Source organism: Diachasma alloeum, unplaced genomic scaffold, assembly GCF_001412515.2.
Source record: "Diachasma alloeum isolate Michigan unplaced genomic scaffold, Dall2.0 Dall_scaffold_00313, whole genome shotgun sequence".
Taxonomy (NCBI): domain Eukaryota; kingdom Metazoa; phylum Arthropoda; class Insecta; order Hymenoptera; family Braconidae; genus Diachasma; species Diachasma alloeum.
The window spans coordinates 1,368,050-1,384,108 of NW_021680452.1; positions in this window are offsets into that span (position 1 = coordinate 1,368,050).

The following is a 16,059-nucleotide window of genomic DNA, read 5'->3' on the forward strand; positions in this document are numbered from 1 at the left end:
CATTTGTTGCTGTAACATGAACAATTTCTCGACATTCGGTATAACATAAAGCGTTTAGTACAAAAAATCGTTTTTAGGGAATGAACGTTTGCGGGTCGATTTTTTTTCGGGAATATGTGTGTACGTAGTTTTTCGAAGAGAAAAAAAACATGTGTATACGAGCGGATGATGAGCACGAAGCGAATTTCTTTTTGTTTATTTTATTTTTTTCGAGGGAATGGGAGAAATTAGAGTTTAGTGAGGGGTTGGGGGGGTATGGGGTGAATTGAAAGAGAAAAAAGTAAAGAAATCAATGAAGAGAGAAAAAAAAGTAATAAAGAGTATAAGTTTATTTTTGATACATTGTTGGGAGGGATAAGTAATTCTTTCGATTAGTTTTTTTTTCTCTTTCGTCTCCATTTTTTTTCTTTATTCTTTCTTTTTCAATTTTTTTTGTTAGATGTTTTTAATAACTTAATGAATTTTAACGGTATTTAGGGAAGAGTAAGAGATTTTTTTTTTGGTGAATGAGGAAGAGAAATTTTTAATTAATTAATATAAAATAAAATGGGGGAAGTAGGATGGGGAAATGGTGATGAAGGTACAAAAAGTAAATTAAAAACGAAGGGGAATAAATTATCGTGAGTGAGAAATTTAACAAAATTTGATGAGATAATTAAAGGTAAAAGAGAGTAAATTTTTCGACTTGTCCAGTTTTTTGCACTGGGCTGGTGTCAGGAAAAAAGGAGATTTTTTTTCTTTTCTTTAAGTCGATATATTGTATAATATATTTAATATATTTCGAGGGGATGAAATTTTTTAAATATAACGGCGGTGGTCAGGTCGCTGGGAGACTGTCACACCATTTTATCAATGAACAAAAATAAAGTGGGATAAATTTTTAAATGAGAGAAAAAAAATGTTTAGGGATGATAATTAACAAGGGACTCTCGGGCTCGCAGTTTTATGTGACACGAGATTTTCTGGACGATTATTTCGCGTATGCGGCCTCCCGCTTCAGCCACTTCTGGATTATTTATCAAGTAAATTATTGAAGGCAAAAAACAACATTGAAGACATTTAAAGTGCATTTTTAATAATCAAAAACGAACATTTGCCATTGAATAAGTAGAACACTCCTTTTTCCAACTTAATTATATTTATTAATAAATTCTAAATCAAAAATTGAAACAAAAAAGCAACTCTTTCGATATTGAAATATTAAAATCACTCTTTTACATTTGTTATCCCACGAGAAAGAGATAAATAATGAATATCCACTCACGACCCAACCGAGCCCCAGTATTTAATAACAAAACCAACAATTATCGTTTTTCTTACTTTCAACTAATTAATTAATAAAAATCATCAGTAAGGAAATAAGGGATTGGATGTCACGATTAAAACTAAACTCTTCGACTTCGTTGCTCGCAATTCTCACAGTTCTGAAGCTCTAAACTAATTTTTAAAGAACCCAAAATGGAGGAAAATAAGTAATAAAACACGAGATGGACCAAATAGCAGTCATCGTCACACGCAAACGAGAGAAAAACATGGAGAATTATTAATTCTCTAAAATTGAAAACATCGGATACTAAAAAAAAAGGCGAAAATGTGGAGGAACATTAATTTCGATTGGATCTTACCTAAGTTTCGGCCGTTTTTCACAGTCCACAGGTAGCAGAATCACTCGAGTAAAGGCTCATTTAACGATTAAGATGATGCCAGGAGTGGTAAGAGACAGGGATAAAAATTAAAGATGAAAATTTAATTAATAAAAAAGAAAAGAGAAAAAAAATTTGCAGTAAAAATAAACATTATTGTATAATGTTTTCTGCTATGTGAGGCCCGCTCGCACACTCGGGGACGATGAAATGTACAAATCAAACACAAAGTAAGAGAGGAAAAAACAAAAAAAAAATGAAAAAAAAATTGCAGAGAAATTATTAATATAATAATGATAACTTAAAAAGAATAATGAATTTTTAAAGTTATAAATTATTAAAAAAATAAAACGAAAAAAAAACGAAAAAAACGTGGAGAAATGAGAGTGAAGGGAAAAAAAGGGTTTTCTTTAAAAACGAATAAGGAATTTAACCACGACAAATGTACAAAATCGATTAATCGCTAAATCTTAAATGTTAGTATCTAAATATCTAAAGAAACAAAGTATTTAATCGCGCAGACATTGTAATTGTGTGTTACTCAAGGAGATGGGAATCCCAGATAATCCGATGTAAGGAGAACTCCAACAAGTGCTGATGATGAAAGAGAAAACATTGACATTAATCTTCTGCTTGACAACGATAATGAGCATGCGAATAAATGGACAGAGCAGACCTGTTGCGTCTAACGTGTAACAACTACATGATTCGTGCTGAATGCCATCTAAAAAACATCAAAAATGATAAATAAAACAAAACCATGAAGATCAATAATTGAAACGAGTGGTTGAAGCGATGAAAACGTGAAAAATCCATTTTTTAAATTCTGATGAAGATGAAATCTCGATGACGACACGTTCTACTGGAAAATGTCAGCAGATATTCCCCCTTAGAACCACTCGTTACAGAGATAAATCCACAATCACCAAAATCGAAGGAATTGATCAGTCGTTTTGTCACTTCTCCACAGGTTCTCACGATTAAAATATCTAAACTGACTAAAATCGACACACGCACACATCAATAAGTGAAATGTAATAATAAATAAATAAAAACCTGCCGGCTTCACGTAATATTAACTCTAATAAATAGTGAATAGTATTATAAATAGATAAAAAAAACCACAGAACGGAGGAAGAGTTGATGACAAGAATCGTCAATGTAATGAAATAAGAAGAACAAAAATCCTAGGATTCAACCGAGGAGAGCAAATACAAGAGGCATCTTGACGAGATATTTTGGGCTTTAGTATTACTAATTAATTCCAGGAATAATGAACGACGATTAATGATGATGATGAGATCATAAACAAAAATGAATGCTGAAACGTAAACAGAACAAGATAAATAGTTTAAATAAAACAAATGGGCCTTATCGTAACCACTTGGGCATTGTTATTATTGAAAGAATGTAATTTTTTTCAAGTGATAACACAATATATACAGAATAATTATCAATTAACGGTTAATGAAAAATAATAGAAAATAACGAGTAGTGCGCAAATGCGGTGTCGCGCGAGAGACACACGTGAGTGAGAGATGTTTTTTACGTTTAATACGTTTTAATTAAATTGAGAAGAAGATAATTCATAAGTAACGTGTTAGTAATGAAAATTAACAGATGAATGAAGCATTGAAATGAGTGAGATATTTGCGAAAATAATGGTGTGAGTAATGAGAATAATAATAGGTAGGATAAATAGGAACTTTGAGTCGTATGATATTATCTATTATTATCCTAATTGTTGCCAACGATGGGCATTAACTGGGGATAAATCCGTGGGATTTATCGTCAATCTGAGGAATGAAAAATAACACAAAATAATGAAGAAGAAAACCCCCTCCAACAGTGTAAATATATTTTTACTTATTGCTAATTAGTTGAATAGATTTATGATGAATCATAATCATGATAATTACACTTCAGATGCATCAGATGCACGTGTGGGCACACCATTATCATTTTTATCTCGATGTTATTTCGAAGTTTTAATGGTTGAGATGATGAAGCGTAGAGAATACTAAAACCCAAAAAATTTCGTGAAGTGAAATTTCGAATTTGTCGATTATTGGTCTGGTGAAGTCCGGCTTGAGATAAAGTCATTATGAATGTTTACCCAAACGCGTCCACTACCTCAGGAGTTACAATTCTTTTCTTTTTTTTTTTTTTCGAAGTCATTGACGAAAATGTTAGCATTAGTCGTTTTTCAGGGGTGGAGGGATGAAATTTTGAGTTGAGCGATTATTCACGTTTTGGTTAGGTCGATTTATCTCGAGAACTATTGATTCTAGCGGAAAATGTCACATTACATTTTTTGTGGAAAATTTTATGATTTACAAAAAAGATTATGAGACATTTTTCGCTAGGACCACTCGGTAACGAGATCAAAGCGAAAATAAGAAGAGTGTTAGAATTGAATTGGAGAAGATGAGGTAAAATGCCTCCATTATATCATAAATATCTCCCGATCGAACGATTCGATTCGAACGAGTCAGGGCTCATTTCAAAGCCTGAAAGAACACCTTCAAAATGAAAAACAAATCGTCGATTTTCACTTAGCTAATCTCGAGCTATTGATGATTGAAAAAGGAGCTTTTTACCTTTCTCCTCAATTTCGTCTTATTCAATTCAGAACTTCACTCCGGAATTAACGAATGAATTGAATTTTGTCAGTTGGTGCAGTGACGAGGTTTCATTCGAAGGATAAACCTCCGATCGTTGGTTTAAGTTTCATTTTTTAAATTAAAAAAAAATAGTAAAAAAAATAGACATAGAGAAATAATTCTGGAATAGAATTTTTTCAATTTTGCATGTAATACGATTTAACCTGAGTTGTTCTTTGTTGAATTGACCCACAGTTTTTATACAGGCGCTAATGGTTTATTCATTAATTATTAATTCCCTTAGCAGTCGTGTTCTCAGTTTTTTCTGCCAACGTTACACAGTTGTTTAATAATTGATTAATAGTAATAATTTCCGAAAATCCGTAGAATATCCCACGTAAATGAGGCATTACAGGTATTACCGTGAATAATTGATAATTTTTAAACACGCGTTTAGGGAAAATTGAATTGAAAATATTTCACTAATTTTTTTTAATGAGCATTATTCTTTCCTAAAATTTTGTATATTTAATTAATTAACCAATTAATTGTATATTGTGATTGAATCGGGGAACGAGACGAGATCACAGAATTATATTCATTTGTTATCGCGCAATGTACGGGCCCTCCAACGAAATAATCATAAAAATAACTGATAAATTGGTAATTTTTTGGTGATTGAGAATGAGACATCCCAACAAAATTAATTCATTGTCCACTGGAGACCGTCACAAACACGATAACAATGTCCAATCGATTTGTAAATTAAATTAATCATCAAAAAATTTTTGATAAATTGCTCCAGCCCAGAGTCTGGAGGATTCTGTAATCGAGTGGTGAATCGTAATGAGTCGATCACGTCCTCTTTAATTACGCAATTATCTCTCGAGCGAGGACCAGGAAAAAATTTCTCTTGACATTTCCCCCTGGACCCTCTCATTCTCAAGATAATTTCGCAGTTACAGGATCCAAAATCAAAATCCTACAAAATTCACCACTGAATCACAGATTTCATTGAATACAAAACTGTATAACGATGGTTGCATGCACACGGAATACAAGATAATTTAAAAAATAATAAAGGGATCACCAGGCACAACGCCGCGGGGCCCACAAAAAATTAATCATTTATTCATAAAAATAACAATGCTTAATCAATTTTTGTTTATATAATTTTTCTTTTTTTTTTGTTTTAATTAGAGAAGTTGCGCATCGCCGACGGAGACACACCTCCGCGCTTGCATTCTGCTTCGCAATTGCTATGGTTTTTTCTTTTCTTTAATTTTTCTTTCGCTTCGGGATTAACCGACTTCGGATCAAAGTCACTTCAAACTAATAATCTGATGAATAGATCGATAAATCGATGACGAGGGGAAGTGGCTTTCACCTCTATTCGTGGCTAATTAGTTAAACGATGAGGAATAATTGAGTGTTCAAGAGAAAGAGACAAACCGGAGTCAATGTCCCAGTTTCATTAAATATTTTGTTTTCAACAATAATTAATTCGATAACTTTTGTTGCTCCATAATTAATTCAACGTTTTTTTCTTGTCTTTTTTTTAAGTTTAATTACTATTTCTATAACAAAAACCCTATTTGCAGAGCATTTATTATCTTCTTGATTGTCTCGAGAAATCGATGAAAGTCGATGGAAGTGAAGAGAATGGGGAGATGTTGGAAGATAATAAATGGAATAATCCGGACGAAATTTCTTGCATTGGCGGAATATAACAAAATTAAACCGGGGGGCAAATACATCGCGTAGTACTGCAAACCAACACGTATAAAAATTATTTAGTCATAACGAGAAAAAGAAAAAAAAAGGGTAATGTGTTCTGAAGAAATTTACAGTTATGCATCGCATTAATTCTTTTGATTATATGTATTTATGTGTAACACTTGTTTTTCTTTCGAATTAATTCGATTATCCAGAAATCGAGGAAACAATCTGAATGAAAATTTCGAATACATAGGAATGGCGAAAGAATACATGAAAAATTAACGGCGTTTTTTAGTGAATAATGTTTAAATCATAAATATAATCATTAAGAATTACACATGGAAAACAGATAGAAATTTAAAGGCAAGAAATAGGCATTAAGGCTGGATAAATTCGGTAGCAGGGGTTTTCCTCCAGGTGCCAAAAATTATAGAAAAAAATCTTCTTTCTCATTTTCGACTAAAAAATTTCGATGACAAAAGAAGAATGAGCAAAATTACTGATGAACTCTTTTTCCAAATTTCGAGGATAAACGAAATCATTTCACTTTCGAAAACTTCATCTGGAGGAACAGCCGCTGCTACAACCAAAATTAATAAAAAAAATTGGTTTTAATAATGAATACGTGAACGTGAGGAATTGCCCTGTATCTTTAGCTATAAAAAATTCGGTGTGCGCGCAAAAAAATTCCAAAAACGAAAGCAAAAAAACCAAAAAAAGCAAAAAAAAATTTCGTTTTTGACCTTTCGATTTTTTTCCTTAATTAAAATTAATCCTGCAGAATCTAAACTAAAAAATATATTTTGTCGATCTCTCGTCTCGTCTGTGCGAGCGGGCAAGAAAAAAGTGTTGGAAAAATCCTTGAAAAAAAAAATTGCAAAAACAGAAAAATAAAACGCGTCTAACATTAAAGAAAACAACACAACACATTTACTTATATGTATGTAAACATTAATAATACAGCCTGCAGTCTTTCTTCTCAGCGCAGATTTAATTGATAATTGTAACGAATAAACTGGAAGAACCATTGAAATAACAATATGTGCCGCGACAATGTGAAAACATGGAAATACACACAAGTGCAATAGTCTCAATAGTAAACGGGAAAATAATGGCGTTTTAACATTTATTAATGAAAAATAATGATGGAACGCGTTCACAGCTTAAACTACCTCGCATATTTTTTTTTCTCATAGCTGCAGAATTAATCATACCTCATTATAACACACGCATTACACCCCATATGTACATGAAGAAGAAGAAGAAATATATTCGTGTTTTACAATTTTTACTCTTTTCATTCATTTATCCATAACATGCTTTCATACCTGTGTAATAAATTCATGAATCCCTCATCATCCCTTTGTTTTTTCATTGTTTTGTTCTTTTATCATACTGAACAGAATAGGAATGAGAGTATAATCAACACAACGATGAACTTACAATGGGGTTTTGCATCGGATGTTTTCATCAGTAAGGAATTGTCACATGTGAAGACAATGATAAAATGATTGATGCCCATTTTTTTATTTCGAAAAGTAACGTGAACTGAAGAATTTGCAACAAATTGTACAAAATATGCACTACACCCAGAGAAACAACGCATTTGAATTCAATAAAACGGTTTATTTGACAAATTTTCTATTCATTTCAACAATATTTTTGTTCGAAATCAATAAGCTCATGTATTTATGGCATATATTTATGGCAGTGAAAAATGAATAATTCAGTGATTCTACACTGTTAGAAATTTGTTGAAATTCAAGTAACAGATGCATTTGAATTTTCAATACTCTGAATTTGAATTCAATTTTAGACTAAATTGCTCATGGCATTCCTGATTCATCTTGAAAATTCCATAAAATTAAGTTTTTCATTATGGAATGATCACTGAATTTTCAATAACAATTTGGATTTTCGAACTTATCGCGAAAATTAAGCAACAGATTGAAAATTTAGAAGAAATGTTGCCTGAATTTTTATGATTTTCAGTAATTTTCATTGTCGTATGCACCTGAGAAATAAAATTTCATTGACTATTCAAGAACATTGACGGATTTATCAACAACAAGATAATAGTATATTTCTAACCTAGGGAGGGAAAATAAAGGATCCTCAGCCGCCAGTGCAATTACCAGCCGAGCCGAAGGCGAGGTTGGTAAGCACGCGGCTGAGGGTCCTTTATTTTACTTCCCGTGGTTAGAACGCGATTTTACGTCTCGGCGTAGGCACAAAGCCGCGAAGCGGGAGTGAAATGTAACTTTGCGCCCGCCGGGACGGAATGGAGATTCCATGTAAACTATTCGTTGTTAAAAATTTCACGATTTTTTACTTGAAATTTCAAGAGTAATTTTCTAACAGTGCAAGTGAATTCAACAATCAGAATCAAATGAACGAATCATTAAATCAATCAATTAGAATCAAATAAACAAATTATGTGAATGAAAAGATTATTAGATGTTAATAAATTTGTTCTTTTCGCCGTCTGAAGGATGATTCACGGTTAACAGATAAAATCTCAATTTGGATCAAGGAAACATTTATTTATGTTAAAGAGGACTATTCATTTGATGTGAGTAAAAGCGCTATTACAAGTTATCTGAATAAACCCTTTTTTCGCCCCTGCGGGTGCAAAGTACACATTTTCCTCTCGCTTGGCGGGAAAAAAATCTGACTTTACGTTTACGCTGCGGAAAAAAATACCGTTCTAATCACCGTTCTTACTCACGTGCTTAGCACAGAAAAAACGAATATCTAAATTTCACACACCTTTTGTTGACATTTTTCAGACACTAAAAAACATCGGAATAAAATGAAAATGTGTCTGAATTTCAGACGAACAGGTGCCCAAACATCTTAATTCATGTTTGAAATTCAGACAAATTTTCATTTTATTCAGACGTTTTTTAGTGTCTAAAACATTTCTACACGGAGAGAAATATTCAATAACAATAACTCCCCTATCGGGAAGTTAAAAATTACGTCTTTTCCGTAATTCCGGAGCGAAATGTGGTTGTAGCGAACTTTTCCGGAGCGTTCCGTAATTTTTATCTGAATCTCCTGTAAAAAATTACGATACCGTCACTTAAATTTTCTGAGTCGATTCCGTAATCGGTGAGTGAATTGTGAGTTCCGGAATTTTCACTGAACATTTCTCTCCGTGTACAAAAGGTGTGTGAAATTCAGACATTCGTTTTTCCTGTGGTAAACACGTGGTCATTCTGTACGTGGCCCCGACTCCTTTATTTTACCGCCCAGGTTAAAAATAGTATATTTCTAACCTAGGGAGGGAAAATAAAGGATCCTCAGCCGCCAGTGCAATTACCAGCCGAGCCGAAGGCGAGGTTGGTAAGCACGCGGCTGAGGGTACTTTATTTTACCTCCCGTGGTTAGAACGCGATTTTCCGTCTCGGCGTAGGCGTAGCCGCGAAGCGGGAGGGAAATGTAACTTTGCGCCCGCCGGGACGGAAAATACTATTTTCACACCCCTGCACGGAAAGTTCATACTTTCCTCCCGCTCATCAAAGAGCAAAATACGAACTTTCCTTCGCAGGCGTGTTAAAAAATTGCATGTGGAGCTCGGGCGGAAAGTCTTGACTTTCCGCCCTTGATGCACAATGTACCATATGTTGCTTTCTGATGAGCGGGAGGAAAGTATATACTTTCCGCTCAAGGGTGGAAAGTTGTTTCTGACGGAAGAAAGTATTGGCTTTCTGCTCTTGTGCATAAAATGCTGATTATTTTCCGAGGGAGCCACATTCCACCCTAGGGCAGAAAGTACTCACTAGTGATTTTCACTTTTACGAGTTTGAGGAAGGGCCGATGCCAATGCCCGGACGAGGAAACGTGAAGGTCAGTACGGAAAAAATTTGTTTTGTTCAAGTAGGAGGAGATAAGGTATAAAAAATGGACATTCTAAAATAATCAATATCTCCTGATCAAGTAATGCAATCGGAACAAATCAGACCTCGTCTCCCCTAAATTATTTCTCTGGGTGTGTGACGTCACGATGCAAATACTTTCAACCGTTCATAAATGTTTTTGTATTCATTTTTTTTCCAATAAAAAATACGCATCGAATATTTTTCCTTCCATTTTGATTGTTGGCAATGCACAAGTGTAATGTTAAACCCCAATTGTCATTAATGCGAAAGAGCCTGGAAGCTGCCGATAAATATAATCCATATTATGGGTGTAGAAAATGATGTCGCACTGCATTGACGTATTGTTTACCAAATAAGTACGTTGACGTAAAAATATTATTGATGTTATTGGCACAAACCTCTGTACTACTGCCGATTTTACATTAAATAAGTGTTTCCAAGTATTTTTATAACACGTGTTATAAAAATGTTATAAAGAATCCATGTACAAGGATTTGTATTATGTAATCTGAGAAGTACCGATGGTCTCAATACATATATTGAATGCAGCGCAGATTTATTGCATCTCTGCTATTGAAGTGATATCAGTTGACCATGAATTCGAGATATCTTCAGAGAGATGAGATTCGCAGAGGGAAAAGTCGAGACTTTTTCATTGACCATAAAAAAATAAAAAAAAATTCAAAAAAAAAATTTCATAAAAATTTTGTTCTTCATAAAAGATGTTTTTTCGAATTTTTCTTCATACCCGAGAGCTCGGGGAATATTTGTGAAATTAAGGCTGCAAAATTATTTGAATTGTTAACGATTAATTAGAAACGCTTCATTCGTCTTTTCCGTCTTTTTACACTACGTTTTGGTTCTTTTAGTTTAATGAACATATTGAAGGTGTCCATTTTACACAGAAAGAAAAATTAGTGCTGTTAAAAAATCTTTCGGGTAAATACATTAGTTCTACACGGAGAGAGATGTTGAGTGAAAATTACGGAACTCACAGTTCACTCATCGATTACGGAATCGACTCAGAAAATTTAAGCGACGGTATCGTAATTGTTCACAGGAGATTCAGATAAAAATTACGGCACGCTCTGGAAAAATTCCGTGATAGTTCCGTAAAATTTCCTACAACCACATTTCGCTCCGGAATTACGGAAAAGATAGGGGAGGATCGGGCAAAATGGGACGTATTGAGATCTTTTCCAATTGTCAATATCTTCATTTATAAATGAAGGCATTGACAATTAGAGAAGATCACGAAACGTCCCATTTTACCCGACTCTCCCCTACGTAATTTTTATTGAATAATTCTCTCCGTATACTGAGAATTATATGAGGCTCCGGGTTTATCACGTGAATGTCATTGAGTATTGTATATTTTTTCTAGTGAACAATTATAATTTTCATGAAACAACTCTCAATTTCAAGAGAAAAATTGAGTGTTCTCGCAAATTGCTTTGACAAAACTATAGTAGACTGTGCATCTACCCCAGATTGGTCACCCTATGAGGGAAACCCCGCCGCACGTCGTTTTACTTCAATTACAATTGACTGATTAATGGTAAAAATTTAGAAAAGTTTGACTTTGTCAATTGGAGGGTCTAAAGATATAATTCTTTAGAACAACATCCTCAAGAAAACAAATTAGTTCGAACAGATGAATTATTTTTTCTCATGTTAAATCAAATTGCCCACGGGGCGACGTTGCCGGAAACTCGCTAAACGCGCCCGGGCAGTGTACAGTGAATTTGGCAACGCTAGAGCCTGAATAATACGGCGGGGAATCCCCGCGGAGGTGACGAGAGTTCCCGAGGTGAAACCGAGGGCGGTAAATACGCGGGTCCTTGTCGATGTTGCTTCTCCTTTCCCAGTCCACATCCCTTTGTTCTAGAATTATTTGCAGAAACACTTTTTGATATTGTAACGATCTATTTTCCATATTTTTGCAACAATTCTATTCTTCAATAGTAAATATTTTCGACTGAGTGAGAATATTTCCTCATTCTGACATTGAATGCAATATTCCCTCAGTGATTGATAAGATTCGAAAAGATGATGACATATGTTTTTCGATTTTGGCCAATGTTCACGAAGAGAAATTTCTTAGAAAAATTCTAGTGCTAGCACGGGAAAAGAGGCGCAAAGTGACGACCAAGAAAAAATTCCAGTGCCGGCACTAGAAATTTTATTGGGGAAAACGGGAATTTTTCCCCGCATTTCTGTGAAAATTTCACAGAAATCCCCAGAAATTTTATCAGAAATACCAAGAAATTTTACCTTAACAGCACTAGAATTTTTTACAGACGGTGGATTATAATTTTTCTCCAATACTCGTACTAGAATTATTCTAGAAAATTTCTCTCCATGTTGTCTACCTTCACTGCCGATGCGAAGCTGGAGAATTTTTTATGACAAAACAATAAAAAAAAGTATTTTTGAGAGTCAATGAAATAATGAAATAGAACGCACAACCAATGATTAGAACGCTAGGGATATTTTTTTTTAATGAAGCGAAATATAGCGAAGAGAGTTACTTTGTAGAATATACCCCAGCCTCGATTTTATCCGAGAAATTTGGTCTGCGGAATAGTATTTGTTTCAAACCCAGTTAATAAAATCCTCAGTTAAGTATCGAAATAAATAAAAATAATATCCCGATCAATTTTAATCGAAAGTTCATCAAAGCTATTTTACCAAAAAACGTGGTGCATCGATGTATCGTCACTATTTTCCAATAATGCCGCTAATTTTGAAGTATTTAGTTGGTATTAACGACCGCATGACTGAATGAAAACTCTATGACGCATTCCAAAAATTGTCTAATTGTGGAATAAATCAACTCCATACAAAAATTTATTCTGACGATTTATTTGGCTATCAGGGCTTGTGCAACGCTTTTTCCGCAGATCTAATTTTTTTAGATAAAATCATGTCGAGCGTATGGACTATTATAGGACATTTCTAAAGAAATTATACAAAAAGAAAAGATGTTAAATCTGATCCACCGCAGACTGAATTGAACACAGAAGATTATATTCAATTTGAACATAAGCGTGTTAAACGACTGATGTACACAAGCCAAAAAAAAGTGAAAACTTACTTTTCTTTTCCTTTATCTTTATTGAAAATTCATTAGATGTTACACAGGAGTTGTCTAAACTCACAAGAAAAAGAAATCAGAGAAATATTGAAGATACTATCGATAAATAAAATGTCGATTAGCAGATGAGAAATAGCTACTTTTGTCACAAGGTCGAAAAAAACTGTTCTGACGAGTGTGAGGATTGCACTGATAGAAAGGATTGGTCATTATTAACGAATGGATTTGGTTAAATGGAGAGAAATGTTCAGTAATAATTACGGAATTCACAGTTCGCTTAGCGATTACGAAATCGACTCGGAAAATTTAAGTGCCGATATCATAATTTTTCACAGGAGATTCAGATAAAAATTACGGAACGCTCTGGAAAAATTCCGTGACAGTTCCGTAAAATTTCCTACAGCCACAATTCGCTCCGGAATTATGGAAAAGGTACGTAATTTTTCTTGAATATTCGAATGGTCATTCGTTAATAGTTAACATATCCGCATTTGAGGAGCCTTGTTTCACTCGATTTTCATTTTTCAAGTGAACCATTTGTTAACTATTAACGAATATTCATTTGGTTATATTCAACTCTACCATTCGTTAATAGTTAACGAATCTCGTTTGGAATAAATGAATCAGTCTATCAGTGTCCAGACCGAAGCGAAGCCGAAGAATGCAATCACACGAGATAAAAAAGTTGTTTTCGACCGATTGACGAACATAATTTTTCTTCACAATGTCTGTGACCCTGGTGGGAGATGAGAGACGGCCCAGATTAGGCCGAGGGTGGCCCAGTGCTGGCCAACATTGGGCCACCCTCGGCTAATCTTGGCCCATTCCTCATTTCCTACTAGACAAATGGTGTAAAGGACTTTTTTTCAAAATGTCCATAAACCGTTTTTGACGGACACAAAGTGTCCCTAACGCATGAAAAACGATTGACTATAGTCTCGGTTGCACCAAGCCCAGTTAAGAAAATCCTCAGTTAAGTATCGGAATAAATAAAAATAATCTGCCGATTAATTTTGATCGAAAGTTCATCGAAGATATCGCACCAAAAAACGTGGCGTATCGATGTATCATCAGGTATGATTGCGACTCCTTTGGCGGCCCGATTTAACATATCAGTACTGAAGTGGTAAACCGGTATAAGTCGATTTTGACTATTGCCCAGTTTTCAATGAATATCTCAAAATCTAAGTGAAATAACAAAATTTTTGTCATAACCTTTTTTCTAGAGCAAATTGAGAGCTACAAAAAAGGAAATTACAACAATTTCGCTATTTCCCTTAGATTCTGAGATATTTATTGAAAACTGGCCAATAGTCAAAATCGACTTATACCGGTTTACCACTTCGCTACTGATATCTGGACCTCCGCATGAAAAGGGACCACTTTGGCACTATTGGAGTTATGTAGATTCCCATAATCTTGATCTGATTCTGAACATTTAGAGCCCAAAATGAACTTGATAGCGTAAAGAGTGACGACGCTACAGAAGATCGAAAAAATTATTTAACATGGGTTTAAATGGGACTTGGCAAGAGAAACACGTGAATATCTCGAAAATTTTGGGATAAATATTCCTCCACTCTTCCCTCCTCATATTTCAATTATCAATAGGTAAACTAGTGAGATCACCTTTTGATTTTGAGTTTTGTTGCTTGTGAGTACATGAACTGGTGTCTCAAATATAAGAAGTTTCATGGAAATGTTCGTATCTTCAAAAATAAGGATTGAAATGCTGATATCCCAAAAACTAGTTGAGAGAAATTTTTTTCTGCATTTTTTGCGTATTTCTGATGGAAAAATGGGATGGAAAACATATGTTAAATAGCGGCGCCAGAGGAATCGTAATCTTCCCGATTTATTTGGCTAACAGGTCTTGGTGCAACCGACCCATAGGAATTTATAAGGGCCAGATAATTTGCAAGGGAAACATCAATTAAATAAAGAATCAATTTATACTTTTCATATATAAAATTTGATTGAGGATTGCATGTAATTATGTACAATGCAGTCGATGAATAGAAATACATTCTTCTGTTTCCACCATAGAAGAATAAATAAATAAATAAATAATTCTAATTAATTAAAACGGGTCTGAGTTGTTCAATTAACAATTCCCTTATTTCAACTAGTGTAATCCATAATTATCGTATAATAAATTAATTTACATCGTTCTATGTTTTTTACAACAAGTGGACTCCTAAGATCACTATTCAAATTATTTACAGTAGAATTTTCATTCGGAGTAATGCACGAGCCCAAGAAATTTATTCTTTTTATTTGGATTAGAGACTAGAGAGAACTCATTTAATCATCGATATTCATTATATAAATTGCTTCAACATTTTTTATCTCTTCAATCCTGTGACAAGGGAGTAAAACATGTCTCTTTTTTTTCTTCTCTTCAAATGGTTTATTTCTCAAGATACATTCAGTAGCGAAGGGCTAAAACGGTTCAAGTCGACTTAGTCCTCAGCTGAGTTTTCGAGGAATATCTCCAAATCTAAGAGAGATAACGCAATTTTCGTAATAACCTTTTTTGTAGTCTGAATTAAGGGCTACAAAAAAGTATATGACAAAAAATTTTCTATGTCCCTTAGATTTCGAGATATTCATTGAAAATTGGCTGATAGTCAAAATCTACTTGAACCGTTTTATGGCTTCACTACTGAATTTTCGTTTAATGCCATTGGTCGTGCGCCGCACCAACATAAATCAACATAATGATAAATTTGACAGATTTAGGAAAAATCTGAAAAAAATCAAGAGTGATATAGATCGTATACTTGAAGAAGTCCCGTGAGATTTTTTTATGTTTTGTGTCACCCTTAATTATATATTCAAGCTCAAAGTTACCATGTGTTTTTTTAAATTCGCCTTATACACGGTATACGGCCCGAAGTTTCGGAATAAAAATTTGAAAATCTAACTACTTGTGATATTTTTGGCGGATATTTTCATTGATAGGGCTTCTAGACATTTCAAATTGAGATGTCAAATTTTTCTGAGGCACAGTGCAGTTTAAAAATCGGAAAAAGTTTGGCGCGGCGCTCATAGTGCGACCAACAAAGTGTTAACAAGAGTAAAACTCCTTTTGCTCTTTCAACGTGAAACGG